Source organism: Halichoerus grypus, chromosome 9 (assembly GCF_964656455.1).
Source record: "Halichoerus grypus chromosome 9, mHalGry1.hap1.1, whole genome shotgun sequence".
In the NCBI taxonomy this organism is placed as follows: Eukaryota; Metazoa; Chordata; class Mammalia; order Carnivora; family Phocidae; genus Halichoerus; species Halichoerus grypus.
In genome coordinates, this window is record NC_135720.1 from 5,013,417 (window position 1) to 5,030,315 (window position 16,899).

General features: G+C 44.2%; 1 long non-coding RNA gene across 1 annotated transcript; it reads left to right on the plus strand.

The window, feature by feature from the left end:
• The first annotated feature begins 13,638 nt into the window (after positions 1-13,638).
• Positions 13,639-16,677, plus strand: LOC144378945 (uncharacterized). The gene is made up of 3 exons (XR_013440885.1): positions 13,639-13,727; positions 13,851-14,043; positions 15,857-16,677. It is a non-coding gene; the product is annotated as an uncharacterized LOC144378945 (long non-coding RNA).
• Positions 16,678-16,899: the final 222 nt, after the last annotated feature.

Consider the following 16,899-nt stretch of genomic DNA (forward strand, 5'->3'; position numbering starts at 1 on the left):
TGCCTGTGTTCTTTCTCACTATCTCCCTCTCTTGCAAATAAATAAATTTTTAAAAAATCTTTTAAAAAAGGGGGAGGCACCTGGGTGGCTCAGTTGATTAAGTGTCTGCCTTTGGCTCAGGTCATCATGCCAGGGTCCTGGGATCGAACCCCACGTCGGGTTCCCGGCTCAGTGGGGAGCCTGCTTCTCCCTCTCCCCCCTGCTTGTGTTCTCTCTCACTATCTCTCTCTCTCTTTCTCTCAAATAAATAAATTTCAAATATCTTTTAAAAAGAAAAAAAGAATTCAGTGACTTGAGGCCAGATCAAAAGAGTATCTCTGAAAATGGGCAAGTGGGCAAAACAATTTAATTTCAATTTTGACTTCAGGGATTCCCAGGAAGTCAGAGAGAAATACGTATGTACATATACACACACACATACAGAGGAATATATATGCACACACATACATGCATAAATATATACATACACACATATATAAATATCTTTACTTTTAGAAATATGTCTAAAATATAAGTATATACTTAATGAGCACAAGAGTCTAATAGACTCACCAGTATGTAATACTTTACCATGTTTACTTTTAATTTTTATTTTTAAATGAGAATATTATATATTTTACTCTACATACCAACCAATATACTACCAAAAGAAAGCACGTGACTGCATCCACCCCCATCTTCTTCACTCCAGAACACTGGCCACCTCCCTCTCTGCCACCGTAGCAAGGACCTGGTTCTGGTGCGGCTCTGGACCGCATCTGGACCCTTCTCAGCTTCTGTATTATGCACGCCGTGGTGCCGCGCTCCTCTCGCCTTGGCCCCACGTCTTCTCCATCAGCATCCTTTGTTTCCCCCCCCCCGCCCCGACGCTAACGACATGCGGGTGTCCTGCCGGACCTCTTCCATCTTTAGAGCATATGTATATACGCGTGGATACTGTGTATACACATAAGGTGTTCGTCCTAGTGTTCTTGGGCTGCAGTAACACATCACCACAAAAGAGCTAGCTTAAAACAGAAACTTACTCTCTCGCAGTTCAGGCCAGAATTCTGAAATGAAGGTTTTGGCAGGGTTGGCTCCTTTTGGAGGCTCTGAGGGGGAATTCCGTCCATGTCTCTCTCCCTGCTCTGGTGGTCACGGGCAGCCCCCACGGTGCTCCTTTGCTCACAGGTGCACCACTCACATCTTGGCCTCCGTCTCTTTCCTGCAATGGTGCTCTCCTGTGTCTCTGCTTCCCAAATCTCCCTTTCCTTTTTTTTTTTTTTTAAAGATTTTGTTTATTTATTTGACAGAGAGAGACAGCGAGAGCAGGAACACAAGCAGGGGGAGTGGGAGAGGGAGAAGCAGGCTTCCCGCGGAGCAGGGAGCCCGATGCGGGGCTCGATCCCAGGATCCCGGGATCATGACCTGAGCCGAAGGCAGACGCTTAACGACTGAGCCACCCAGGCGCCCCTCCTTTCTTTATTTATAAAGATTTATTTACTTATTTTAGAGGATGGGGCAGAGGGAGAGGGAGAGAGAATCTAAAGCAGACTCCCTGCTGATCGTGGAGCCCAATGTTGGTGGGGGGAGGGGTCCTCAACCTCACAACCCTGAGATCGTGACCTGAACCAAAATCAAGAGTCAGACACTTAACGGACTGAGCCACCCAGGTGATCCTCCCTTTCCTTTCTTTTATAAAGACACTCAGAAATTGGATCTGTGGCTCATTCTAAACTCAGGATAATCTCATCTCCAGAATATTAACCTAATTGTATCTGCAAAGACCCTGTTTCCAAATAAGGCCACATTCACAGGTAGGGAGGTTGGAACTAAGAGATAACTTTTGGGGGTAATTCAAACCACTATTGTTTCCTTCAAAAAAAAATTGTGTTATGTGTTACTCAACTTCTCTCAGTCTTGGTTTTCTCACTTAATAGAACATAGTAAGATTTCTTCCAAGTTTTTGGATAAAAATCAATCTCATTATTTTAAGTAACTACAAAACAGTTCATTGCATAAATGTACCATATTTTATTGAACCATTTTCATATTAATTGGCACTTATTTGGGGTTTGATTTCATTAAGTATGAATATTAAGGGATGCAATGAACATTCTTAGAAAGATAGTCTTACAGTCTGATATTTTATTTCTATGGAATAGGTTCCTACACGTGGCGTTGCTCTGTCAAAAATACATGTGAGTCGTTTAAATGTTAATAGAAGTTTCCAGATTGCTTTCCAAGAAGGATGAAACAATTCACATTTCCACCAAAAATTTGTGAGAGTATAGTTTTCCCACATCCCAGCCAGTTTTTTTGTTTTTTGGTTTTTTTGTTTTTTTGTTTGTTTATTTGTTTGTTTCTTTTTTTAATTTTCCAATCTGGTGGGTATAATGTGAGAGCTAGTACTTGGATTTGAGTTTCTCTGACTACAAGAGAGGTTGAACATCCTGTTATGAGACTATAGGCTACAAGAATTTACTCGTCTGTAGTTTATTGGTATTTTTTGTATATTGTCTCTTGGATTATTCACATCATTGTTACCAATTTGCGAATGTTTTTTACCTATTTGTAAATTTTAATCCTTTTTCTCCCTTTGAACTTAATCCTTTAATGCCCCTGGAGCGCAATGTTTTTCTCCCTCTTTCATTTGTCAGTTGACTGTGTGTGTGGTATCTTTTCTTTATAAAAATTACTTTATTTTTAAGTAGTCAAATATATTTATTTTATGGCTTTTGGATTTACTCCCATGCTTATGAAGACCCTGTTACCACTAAGTCCAACAGATCACCCTGGCTAGTTTTGTTTTATAATTTTCACCTTTAAATTTCTACCTGTAAGTCATCAACCCATATAGTATTTTGCATATCGTGAGAGACAGAATCCAAGATGATTTTACTTTAGACAGCGAGCCAGTTGCAGCCATGCCTCTCTCCCTTTCTTACTGAATTTACTCCTTTGTCAAGGTCCCATAATGTACTGGGATCCATTTCTAGGATTTTAATATTGTTCCATTTTTCCATATTTGAGTATCTCGGATTTTGTAGATATGCACTCATATCATCAGCAAGAAGAATCATTTTATCTTTTTTCCAAGTATTTTATTTTTTTAAACATTTTTTAATTTAAATTCAATTAATTAACATAGAATGTATTATTGGTTTCAAAGGCACAGGTTTGTGATTCATCAATCTATATAAAGACGATGTCCTTTTCTTAGTAGATTTCCTAGAAACATCAAATATATAAAATAATAATAGTGATAGTAAATATCCCTGTCTTGTTCTCAGTTTTAGTGTAAATCAGTTTAGCATTTCACCATTTAGAATAATATCTGCTGTTGGCTTTTTAAAAATTGCCACTTTCAAATTTAAATTATTTCCTCCCAATTGATTTGCTTGATATTTTATTAAGGATGGATACCTGCTAAATTTTATCAAATGCATTTTTAGAATGTATTGATATGATCATAATTCTTCTCCTTAAAGAGGGTGATGTAGTGAATTGTGTAAGGAGATGTCCTGATGGTGAATCATTCCTACATTTCTAAAATGACGTCTATTTAAATCTAAGTAATCTGGGGGATGCCATTGGATTTTGGTTACCCATTTTTAATTTAGAATTTTTGCATCTAGAGTTTGCATCTATGTGATTTGGTGACGGTCCATTTATCAGCATCATCTGCTGAAGTCAGTCATTCCTAGCGTGGATCTGTGTGCTGCTCGGTTTGGCCTGTAGGTCTATGCTCACATCCTGCCTTCCCTCGGACAGACTTGTGGGCTGCTGGTGGAGAGGGAAGCTGCCCTTTCCATGTGGCCCTCATGCCAATGCTCCCACGTACCCCTAATTTCTGCAGACATCACACTCCCCACATTGACACACACAGACAAGGCCTTTTTGTGCCGGATGACATCATGATTGTGAATGCGTCGGGAAGTGGCTTCAAGACTGTGGCCGAACTATAGTGCAGGGATAACGGAAGAGACCCTGAGCCAGAAGAAAAGTGCAAACGGTGATCACTGACTGTATCTCTTCAATGTCCTTCCTAAGGAAACTCCAGCGAGTACTGTAAATTAGTCCATTGAATCTGTGAAATTAATTTTCCCATTCTACAGATCAAAAGAAAAGGAGAGAGGCTTGTTTGAGGTTCTCATAGCTCACTCGCGTGCTTTGTCTCTAAGGGCAGGCAGGCGCGCGTGGGAACGGAACAGAGAGGAGCTGGGGGCTTATCTCTTCATCCGACATTCCTGAGCCTATCCACAAATCCACTTCCCAGTCGGTAAGAAGCAGTTCAGCAATCAACAGAAATTCCTAAATACCTTTTGTACCCAGGAGGCTGGAGCATGCTGACCACACCAAAGCGCAGAGAGACTGGCCTGGCTCCCCCTTGCAGCCCCTGGAGGCCACTTCTGATCAGCCTTGACCTTTGCTACAGGGGCTGCTTGTTTGTTTTATTGAATGGCCTGAGGTGATCCTTCAGCAATGCAAACATGCCAGGCTCGCACTCTCTGAAAAAGAGCCTTCTCCCTGAGCCTGGAATGTGGAAGACAAACATTGTCCCATCTTTCCCAGCTAATGAGGATTCCTGGAATGTGTGAACTATGGCAACTTGCCGGCAAGAACTATGTTTGGGGAAGCCCCCACAATTAAATGGATTCTTAAGATCATTAGAAGACAGAATTATGACAGTGCCCTCAAAAAGAGCAAGAGAACGGCGTGTAGCAAGGCCCATTCAATGGATGTGATTTTATCTTTCCAAACTCTAAGAACATTACTTATGAAGATTTAGTTGCATAAAATTGCTTAGAAGTGACAAAAGTGCTCCATATTTCACAACACCCATTTGTCAGGCTTGTTGTTCTGACATCGTAAAACTCCTTTGAAGGTGAATATTGTCACTATGTAAAGAAATAAATTGCTACGGGGACCCCAAGTATGTATCGTCAAAGCACCCTCCGGCATCCCTCATGTGCCCCGCTGCCATCCGCACGGTATTCTTCCTCATGACTTCCTTCTTCAGAAGGAATGAGTGAACTGAATGTGCTCTGTATGTGGATCCCTCAGTCTCCGGAGCGTGCTCCTTTGGGAAGTGGTGTAAGACCCAGACTACGGGGTGTCGCTGGCATTTTGAGCCTTATGCCTCCGGGACCTGGCACCTGCTCATCTGGGCATCAGAAGGTGCCACAGGAATATGCAGCAGCATGAGTTTTCACTTCTATCTCCAGGTGTATTCCAGCTTCATCACTAGGGGGCTGTGATAAATGGTCACAATGTTTTAAATTTCAGCAATATCCAATGATGTGAACATTACTAATGCACAGGAGGATGTCTCAGGTGGGTCGAAGCCAAAGGAAGGGTGGTGATTGGAAGGTTCTCTGGGGCTGATTCAGGATCTCAGCTTTGGCAGGACCCACTGGGATCCGAGTTCCAAATTACCTACCACACCTTAGTTGCAACAGAACGGTGAAAACACACCCTTTCTGAATGGATTATAGCCTCATGCTGTTTAAACACATAACAAACTAGTTTACTTTAGTATTTTTAATTAAAAGTAACATTCATTGTGTTTTCATTATTATAGCGATGCGTGTTTGAGGAAATAAAGATAAGCAAAATTTCTTTAAAAAATTAAAAGGCATGCATTATCTCATTGCATGGAGATAGCTACTGTGAATGCTCTGTGTACATTTATATCCAAACGCCTCTCTCCCTAGATAGAGTCATCTATTTTTCACAAAAATAGACTCATGTTGTCACATCCCTTTGTAACTCTCTTATTCACATAATAATATATCACAAACCAATTTCATTGTCATAAAAAATTCTTGTAGAATATTATTTGAACAATAATTTATTTTGCTATTATTCAGTGGTGATGTAGCTTTATTCCATTCTTTCCCTATTACAAAGTTAAGCTTAGTTTTTAATTTCAATAAGCTATTGCTTATTTTTTCAAATTCATGTTTTAGTTCTCTGTACTCACTGCATTTATCGGGGAACAGGTCCGAGTCTGACTCCAGGCATTGGCTGGTGAGCTGGAGAGGCTCCACCACCCAATGATCCCTGGGTCTGAGGGAAAAGGCCCGTATCAGGCAAGCATTTACAAAGTTAACTCCAAACTAAGGATGAAATTATAAATGCTAATAAGTATCTTGGAGGAAAAGAAGGGCAGGCAATAAGCAAGAGTAACAGGTTTTGACCAGAAACCTCCATGAAGCAACTGCAACCAACAAGGAGGGGACCCTCCGGCGGGGACAGCGTGTTTCAAGACATGAGGAGGTCCGTGGAAGGGACGAGCACCTGAGGAACAGGTGCGTGGAAGAGAGATGTGCAGCCAAGCCACACGGGGAGCAGGTCTTAGCGTGGGTGCAGCGGGGGCAACCTGACCGCGTTCACCCGAGTCAAGGCCTGAGGGATGGCTTTGGTGTCCTCGTGGGGCAGGGACAACAGCGACACAGGGAGCGTTAGGAAGCGGGGGCAGCTGTCTGCCTTTGGATGGTGTGGTTTGGCCTGGAGTGAGCAGGGAACAGGTTTTCAGTGGATAGTGCCCCCCCGCCCCGCCCCTTATCCGTGGGGGACACGTCCCAAGACCCCCAGTGGATGCCTACAACCATGGAAAGTTTAATCTATACATGAGCCCAGGAAGAGATGAACAATAGTAAAATAGAGCAATTATAACAACATGCTGAAACAAAAGTCATGTGAATATGGTCGGAAGTGAGTGAATGGCGAAGCGCCGTAGCATCGTAAGGTAGTGGGAGGCTGGCTACTCTTGACCTTCTGACAGGAAGTCGGGAGAGTATCTGCTTCTTGTCCACATTTGATAACAAGGAACTGAAACCACCGACAGCAAAACAGTAGATAAGTGGACGACTAGTGTACTATGTGATGTTTGCAAAACCTTCAGAAAATACCAAAAAGAAAAAGAAGAGCCAAAAATCACCTATGCTTCCACTATCTGACGATAATCTCTGTTAAGATATCTTTGCATATAGCTTTCTAGAGATTTTTTAAAAATATTTTATTTGACACACAGAGAGAGAGCACAAAAGCAGGGGGAGCAGCAAGCAGAGGGAGAGGGAGAAGCAGGCTCCCCACCGAGGAGGGAGCCTGATGCGGGACTCGATCCCAGGACCCTGACATCGTGACCTGGAGGCAGACGCTTAACTGCCTGAGCCACCCAAGTGCGCCTAGCTTTCTAGAGATTTTTTATGCCTGTGTTTACACATAACACAATATATAAGTTTCTTGTTTTTATATTGAAATGAGATCATACTGTATATTATGCATTGTTTTCTGCTTACTAAACCTTTAATGGCTTTTCATGTTGGTAAATACAGAATTAATAATCTAGAAGTTTCCATATTGCTAAGTTTATTAATTTAATGCATAGCAACAAAAAATATGGATATAAAAATTTACTTTAGCAGACCACAGTTAATGAATAGTTAAAATGTTTCCTTTTTTGTATAAACAATGTTACTTTTGTAATGACTACTTAGATCAAGAAAAAGAACATCATCAGATTCCAGAGCCTCCTCCTGACCTTTTTCCATTACTATTCACTTCTCCCTCTCCAGTGATAACTGCTATCCTGACTTCTAATACTCTGGATTAATTCTGACTGCTTTTGATCTTTCTGAAACAAACAGTGATGTTTAAATTATAATAGTAATATTATATAATAACATATAATATTGTACCATCATAATACATTTTAATTATGTTAATTATTACAGTTACATAATTATATTTAATTATAATATATTTTAATTATATAGATTGTGTCCTCTTTTGCCTGGCTTCTCTTGCCAAGTTATGATTCTGAGATTCACCTATGTTATCCCATGTAACTAGGATTTTGTCATTTATATTGTGGTATAGTATTCTATTGCACAAATGCATCTTTTCCTATATCAGTGATTATTTTCTTAGCAAAAAACTGAAGAAGTGGAACTCATAAGCCAAACATCAAATGTTAAGGCGTTTGATAGATATTTCCAGTTGCTCTCCAGGAAAGATGCACTGATTTACTCTTGGGTCAACTCCACACAGCACGTGCCTGCATCTAATTCTAACCCTGTGGCCAACATCAGGTATTGATTTTATTTTTTAACAACTAAAACATTTATTGTTTTATAATTTAAAAAATATATATACTTTGCTAAGAATTTGCACATGCACAATATATTTATAAAAGCTGTTTTGTAGCCTTTTTGTCCTTAACAATATGTCATGAACATTTTCCTTTGCCTCTAAATCCACAATATGTCATCTTTAATTAATGCATCATAACCTGTACTAGAGATATGCCAAAATTTACTTCCTCAGAGTTCACTATGCGAAAGGTATTATTTACAGTTTGTGTTTTTAAAATGAAGTCATCAAGTCATAAGATTCTTTAATCTCATGGCAATCCTATGCACTGAGATCTACCAGTATGCATATTTTAACAACAAGGAAACCAGGGCACAAGGAGATTATGTACCAGTTTGCCTTAGATTGATTAAACAGTAAGATTCGGAACCAAAATTTGAAGCTAGTCAGTTCTGGTATCAGCAGCCCTAATTTTAATACCCACAGAGGACTGATTCTTTTAAGTAATTCATTATCGCACTTAACTGTCCTTCAGAACAAAAGGCATGGTTATTCCCACCGATCTTTTGTAGCCTCTTGTAGATTGTAAGTGCCGAATAAATGCAACTTCATTAGAGAAATACAATGTAAACAAGTGGAAAAAAGGTGCTGTTTTCGTTTCTAATAATATTCACACTGATAACCGTTGTTTTCTAGAAACAAGTTCATGAAATCACTGTCCTTTTATTTCTGAGGTTTTAGAGCATGAATCTTTATAGGTTCGGAGAACAGAGATTCTGATACATTTCTAGATGTCAACTTCTATACAGGACAAATTTTCCCAGCTCTGTTATGATTTGTTACCAGTTTCACTCACAAACAGTGCTTGGTTGCTGCTTCCCCTGCTCTAAGCCTGGGCGTGGAGTCGCCAGGTCGACATGATCAAGGGAGTTTGTGCATCATCCGGATAATTTCAGAATAACTTCTTGGCAGTCTTTCCAGAACCACGAGTTAACTGGCTTATCCCTCCACACAGTTCTGGTTCTGGAGTGGCATTAGGATGGGAGATAACAGAAAGGATCAGTTACTTCATTAGGCTTCCTGAAAATTCAAGATAAGTGAAAAGATGTCTGGAAAAAGCGACCGACACCATTTAACTGTTAACTACGGGTTAAAAACAGAGTGTTCCGGCCAAGCTCTTTCAACACAGTAGTAACCTAAATTGCCGCTTTCAAAGCCGGTGCCTTTCCCTGCGAAACCCAATAGCTGTCACATGATTAATGTGCTGGTGTCTTACTAACTGCTCTGTTACAGAATCTGCACAATCCACAGCCACCCTCACTGCAGAGACCTTTGTGTAAAAACCTAGCTGAGATCATGCTGTTCTGACTGCAAGCTACGGCACCTTCCACCAAAACATCATAAAGAGCAGAGAATTACTGTTTCTAGTAATCCAGGCCATAAATCAACCCGCTCTGAGGGTGAAAAAACATCACGAGTGTGCCCTGCATTCAGATCCAAAAGCCGATCTGGAGAATGGCATATTCAGGAAGACTTCCGAGGAGTCAGTATGTGTGCTGAGTGGAACTGAAGGGGGAGGGTGCGGGCCAGGGCAGCGGACAAAAGGCATCTCAGCACCACTGGAATCATTCCAAACGCCTTGATCTCAGCACGCCCTTCCTTGCTGTAACAAGATTTTAAGAATGTTAAAAACTGCCACCTTATCTGTTTGCTGGTATCACCCACTGCTGAACTTATCTGGGCCCAACTGAGAAAAATGCAACATGGCATGACCTTGATTTCCTAGCACCTGACCTTAATGTCTAATCAGTGGCATGTCTTAGCAAAGCCATCTAGAGATGTCACCTCGGCCCTCCCGGCATCCACGATTCCAAAGATGATACTTCATGCATCCTTGAAGAGATCTGCCGGCCCTACTCAGCAACCCCACTCTGCCGACCTAGGTGCTGAGCCCTTCGAGGGTTAGGGGTATTTTAAAATCTTGGTTGCCCCTTCCGTTGAAAATAATTTGGATACCTTTAGGTCAGTTGCAAAAAATCATCTGAGTTCATACGGAGAGTTCTGAAGGGAAGCCTCAATTTAGATTTAGAAAACCATTAACCACTCATGGTTGCTATGGTGTTCATGAGACACACACCTTTCCCTTCCCGTAACAGCTAGTTTGAAGGGCCTACAGTACATAGTAGTGAACACACACACATGTGCACACACATGAATACACACACATGCGCACACATGTACCGTGCACCGACATGCGTGGGCAAACACCCAAGTGCACGTGTGAATATGCATGCACTCGTGTGCGTGCATATTCACAGGAATGGACACATATGTGAATACATGTGCACACGTGCATCATACATGCACGCCCATGCACACGTGTGTATACATGAACTTCGTGTTAATTTTAAAAAGAGGGTTGTGTTTTTTTTGAAACATCCAAATGTGGTCTAGTGGCCCTTGCTTGAAGTGAAGTCTTAAAATCCTGGAATGATATAAAGAGATGTCAGAGTTATTAAAGCACCGTTACATTAAAAGTGACATTAAAGGACCTGGATTTTTTTCTCTCTCTTGGCAACTTTGGAAGCAAATTTGCTCTGTTGACAAAGTAATAGTTTCCTGCCAGCCTGGCGGGCTCAACCTGGAACCTGGAAATCAAGCAGTTTTCTTTCTGGTTCTGACACTGTCACCGAGAATAAACCCTCTACCATCAGGACAGCACCGCTGCCCCCGTCTGCGGCCCAGGCAAGAAGAGCCCCTCCTGCTGCTGTTAGGGGGAATGCACACGGCCTGCTCCAGCTCACACAGGACTCTCATGGACTGATTTTTGAGAATGGTCATTTCCTACGTAATTAGCAGGGATGTTGCCTCTGAACTTGAAAGCAAAGTCAGGAAAGAGCCTTTCTCACCTCCTTGTTTCTCTATGAAGATGAAATCAGGGAAAAGTAATACCAGTGTGTGCGCCCGAGGCTCTATGGAAAAATGACAGTGTTAGTAAAAGGGCCTCTGGACCCCCGCACCCCACCCCGACCACACAGCTCGTTCCAGGTCTCCGAGGGAGGGCGTCCGTGAGAAACAACACATCTGTTTCGGATGCCGCGATCTGTTGCTGGGTCTCCGGAGGCTGCTCTCCTTTCTATGACAGAGTCCCTGACCCTCTGCCCTGCGTGTAGACAGTCTCACACATTGGGAGAAACTGGGCTCCTGTCCGGGCCCTCGGGGCGGAGGGCGCCCAGGGTGCGGAGCCGTGGCTTCTAGAAGCTGCATGCTCCTGGCCCCAGGACGCCCCTTGCTCAGCTCCTCCCCCTGCAGCTCGGTCACCTGTGTTCTGTGCTCCGCCTGGTGCGCTGCTTGCTCAGAAAACCCGTGAGCACGTTCCCGTCAGCCCCGCACTTGGTTTCCTGGCCCAGCTCACCCAGGAGATTCTGCCGCCCTGACCTTCGAGGCCACGTGGAGCACTGAGTGGCCGACGACAGCGGTGGGGGAGAAGAGCCCCCCAACACCAGATCCTGCTGAACATCTTGGCTTTACGGAAGCCTCCTGTCGTTGCCCAAAACTTGAGGAAGCCTGTTCCACCTTTGAAAGTCAAACCCTTGCCTTTATAATCCAACTTGGTTCTCCCTCCACAAAAGAATTCATGGTGCCTGGCCCCGGCTTGACGTTGGGTGTCCCTCTACATGACTGCAGTTTAAGGTTTAACTCCATTGTCCTCGCTCTCACATTTGTTTCTGTAAACTCCCGGCACCCTGAGTCACCAAAGACTCAGCTGGGCAGGAGGATTGTTCACACAGTGACATTTTAGTGAAGAATTTTTAATCTGTTCAGAGGCTGGTCTTCAAAAATCTTCAAATGCATGACAAGGCCGCTCTCCAAATTTGGGGAGAAAACCTGCTGTCCCGAGGGCCTGGTGTGGGGTTCCAGTGGAGCCCAGCTGCAGAAGGGCAGAGGACGGGAGCTCTTCCCAGGCCCAGAGGCCCCCGCGCTCCACCTCTTATCTCAGCAGAGCTAACACGCCCCGGAGAATGGCCCAGTGTGTCCTCCCAGACCCACAGCGTGGAGCAGGCTCCCAGCACCTTCTTCCAGGGGAGTAGGACATAGACTGAAGGGAGACGTTGTTAAATGAGGGGAACCCTCCAAATAGATGCTGACCCCCAGGCTGAGAACGTCAAGTTGCTAGGGGAGCTCTGCACGGGCTGGTAGACCAGAGCTGTTCCTCCCGTGGGAGCTGAGTCAGACAGCAGGGACCGTCTGCTCCACATGCTGCGGCAAGGAGGAATGCATCGCCGTATTAGCATCAGATCCTCGAGGACTGTCTTTGTCGTGCCATGTAGATGGCTCAGGGAGCAAACTGTCCTGCTGTGACTTTATATTAACCTCTGGCTTCTGGCTGGTCACGGGGTGTCACAGGCACTATAATTAGATTTTGGAAGTGTATACAGGGAGAAGGAAATGGTGTAATTAAGGTAACCCATCAGATGCCAACGTCACCCTTTAGAAAGGAGCCTGAAATGCATACCGCCAGGTCCTGCACGCACCCTTCAAGGGCCGAGGTGTCAGGTAGGGTCCTTGCAAGAATTCCAAAGCTCCTTCCAACGCATCCCTCTTTAAGGGAACCTATTTGCACGCCCAAATCAATCTGACGAGGTGGTTAGCTGAGAGTGCACCTCTGGACACGTGCTGCTAACTTAGGGCTAGAGAAGGACAGAGTGCTTAGAGACTTTGACTTTGCATTTGGGCCACAGAACCCTGTCTTCAAGACTGAGAGCTAAAGAGGGAAAGGAAAGGAAGGGAAAATTTGTTTTTAAAATTTGAGCTGTGGGGGTTGCGTGGGGAGTCTCTCTCAAATAGTCTAACCAACACACAGGTTCTGGAAGCTGATCTGGCCAGGGTGAGCCATGAAAAAGCAAGGATCTGAACCATTTCAGCATGTCCCAAGAAAGAATTTGCTTTTCACACCAGGAAGCTAACTTTTAACTCCCATTTCTAAGAGCAAGGAGAAGTGGAATCGAGTGAAGAAACCAGAAGTCTAACCTAAGTTGTCAGAGTCCAAGTGTGAGCTGTGTTAGTACAGTCAGGTGACTCAACCTCTCTGCGTTTGGTTATGGTAGTCATGCCCCCACTGGCTCAAGTCTTCATTTTTCCACCTCCCCAACTAGCACCCTCTCCCACTGATTCGGGGCTTGGCCAGGGGTTGGCTTTGGCCAATGGGACAGTAAGAAGAGTGACACAGTTGAGACTTGAGAAGCTCTTGCTCATTGGGATGTGCCCTCTCTTGCTGCCGTGGGACCCCTCCCGCCACCCTGCCGAAAGTTGTGGTCAGGGCTTGGTCACCCTTGTCACTCATCCGTGCCCTGGACAAGGGCAGGAGGCGATCTTGCCTAGTGGACCAGAGAACCATGGGCTCCATCCATGGTTGCTGCTCGAAGTCACTAAGTTCGGGGGCTTTTACTATACAGCAATTAATGCCGGGCATATTCTCTAAGCCTCGATATCTTCATTCCTAAAACGGGGACAATGAAAGCACTTACCTCAGAGAGCGCTTTGAGGATTAAGGGAGGTAATGCCTGGCGTGCTGATGCAGGGTAAACCCACGGTCAGCTATTACAGAAAACGGGCATAGCCATCTAGCACAGTTTTAAAAAGCAAGCGTAAGTAACCCTTTTTCTAAATCTCTAAGTTTTAAAAACACTTAAGAAATACCAGCTGTAACATTTTAAAATTTTTTTCAGACCAAAGAAAGTACATCAGTTCTCCCATCCTCTCTCCTGCAGTGACAACAAAGGGGCTTAGCATCCCAGGCGAACACTTTGGGCAAGTTGTGCACCCCTCCGGAACTGAAACTCGCCCCCAACAAAGTCTGATGTCATTTACTGGTGGCTCGGGAAATATACCGCCCAGGACACAAGCTCGCCTCCAACATGCCGTCAGTGACTCGCTTGTCACCAGCTTCCCAGCCCTGAGCAGGTGGGGGAAACCCAATGATGCACATGGGGCCTCAGAGCAAGCCTGGCCTGCAGGGAGAGGTGATGGTGCGGGGGGGGGGGGGGGGAGGGGTGGATAATCCACAGAAAGTCCCCAGGGCTAATTAATGACCAACCTTGGAGGGGCAGGAGCGTGTCCTCTCAAGGAAGATCAACACTGCAGGCAGATAGACAGTAGCGACTGTGTTAGGTGCTGAGCTCCTGGGCTGATGACGCGAGTTCACGTGCTACCCCTTTACTTACCCATCAGACGCCCTCCACGCTGTATGGCAAGAAAATATGGGGGAGCACAAAGAAGGGGGAACAGTCCTGGCATCTCTCGGGGGCCTCCTGGGTGCCCAAGCACCCGCAGGCTGCCACGAGAGAGATGCTGAGGGCAATTCTAGCAGAGCAGGGAATGTGAGCCCGGGTTTGAACCCAGCATTTCTGGCTCCAAAGTCAGAATTCTTTCTGCTCTTCCATGCTAGTTGGAAAGAGGAACTATAAAGCATTATGATGAAATGGTGGGGGAAATAGTAGAAATCCATGGCATCCTGAGGGAAGGCTTCAATTCTTGCAGAGAGAGAGAGGTGACTTGGACATAAAAGAAGTAGAATACCTAGTTCCATCCCCGGCAATTCACAGAGAATTTAGAAAACAGAAATCTAAAACAGAACAACAAAGGACTAGCATAATTGCCACGATGAAGCTTAGTCTGTAGGGATTATCTTTCTGGTATTAAAAGAGGCTGATAACTACCCCCCCCATAAGGATTATTACAAGAGCCATTGGTAAGATCTGTTATTTTACAGAAAAATGGGTTTTTGAACATGTTAGTCAGATTGTAGGGCTAAATCTCCCGAGTGCATGACTAGAACTTCTGTTGGAATGACATTTTTATTCATTCAGGAAGCATTTATTAAACACTTGCTAAGAATAGTGCACAATTGGGAGGGGATGCCAGAAAACTCAGAACTAGAGGACTCTGCAGTGTTGGGAAGATAAGACGCATAGAAGGGGTGTGTCATAGCACAGAGTGAGTGCCACTGAACGCAGACGTGAGCAGAGCCAGCCCAGATATTCCAGAGAGAGTAGGAGAGGCTTGGAGGGGCTGGTGCGGAGCAGGCCCAGGTCAGGCTGCGACAGAGGGGGAGCCCACGGGGCGAACACACCTTGTCTTCCAGAACAAGATGTCCTGTGTGGCCTCCGTGAATGTGCCCTGGCCACGGAGACCCTGGCTTTAGGGGGAAGCACTGAGAGGCATTGAAGCCTCCCTATAGCTCCCCAGAGAAAGTCCAGGGATCCTCTGAGGTGTGCGAATCAACCTCAGTGTTAAAGAAAAAAAAAAAAAGGTTAAGCTTGTTTACTACAAAAAGAATTCTCATTTGCATTACTCTTTCTCATCTCAGAATAAACGTTGTTTAAAAATCCAGTGCAGGGAACACCCAGATGAATTCGAATTTCAGAGAGTGAAGTAGAAGTCTGTCTACGTGCTGCCAGGGCGTTCTTTGTGGGGTCTGGGACCCTCCTTGGAAGGAGTTGGGAGGAGCTAGACCTCCTTCTAGGACGGGTGGGATTAGTCGTCTTTCACTCACAAGAGAGCAGAGCCCAAAGAGGCCTGCAGTGCCCTGGTGAGCAGAGAACTTCCCAGTCTTTTTAATATCCATCACATTTAGAGTGACCAGAAGCTTTCTGTTCCAAGGAATCAAATGCATTTTCAGAGTAAAGAATATTTCTGTAGTGGGAAGAAGCAATTATCTAATAAACGTTTGTGGATTTGATTCAAATCAAATTTGTATGTTTTCTTTTCTTAAAAGAGGAAAGTGCAGAAGCAAAGCTTTCTGAAGATCAGGGCTCTGAGGCCCTGGAAGAGGTGACGGGAAGTGATTGAGAAGTCCCCACAGCCACCATCTGGAAGCTTGGGGTGGAGTCCTCCCGGGGACAGAAGGACAGACGGCCCGCTCCTTCCCTGCCCCAATATTCTCAGGAGGAAGCAGGAGCCCGTGTTGTCTTCTGACCCGGAATCAGCAGGGTTGCCGTAGAATTTACAAGCAACTTCGAGACGCTGCACTGAGATGGAAGATTTAGGACTGGAGAATTAATTTTCTTTTCCTCCTGAGTAAAGCAGCTCTTTTTCTAAAGCCAAGAATCCTTACAGAATGAATGTACCCAACGGAAACGAGCCAGTAAGCACTGCATGACCCCAATAATTCCGATCATTTTGTGCCGCATTTTGCAGTGGCCTAAATTAAGCAGAAGAGAATCCGCAGGACACGGTGCTCCTGAGAACAAAGCTGAAACTCTGCCAGTGGAACCTCGTTCCCTGGGGGGAGACTCGGGGCGGTGTCTTCTAGAACCTAAGAAGAATAGCCCAGAGCTTGGTTTGTGGATGGAGCACTGTTTCTTGGGTGTAAGGGTTTTAAGGGAAACAATAACCAGCAAACAGTGACAGAGAAGTCAGATCCGGATTTGACAAGAACACTTCTTTATTAAAATGTAATCTAGACAATTAGAACCTTGTAGCTAATTCAAACGGAAAATCCTGCAAAATGACAGTCTTCTCGTAAAATTTTATGTGTTTTCAAGTACATATTCCCCTTGCTCAGTCACACTTGCAAAATGATATCCATCTGCATATGAGCCCAGAAGAATATTCTTAAAGCAGGAAATTTTAAGAGAAAACAATTGTAATAGTAATAAAAATAAGATACATTACTTTTCAAATGTACTTCGGTTTTATGAGAAGGGTTTGGTTACATAATACCTGTATGAGCTCAGTTCACTTTTTTGTACACAGAATCAATATTTCATTTTCCTATAAATCTAATATAAGAACAATTCTTCAGCCTTATCTTCAAGC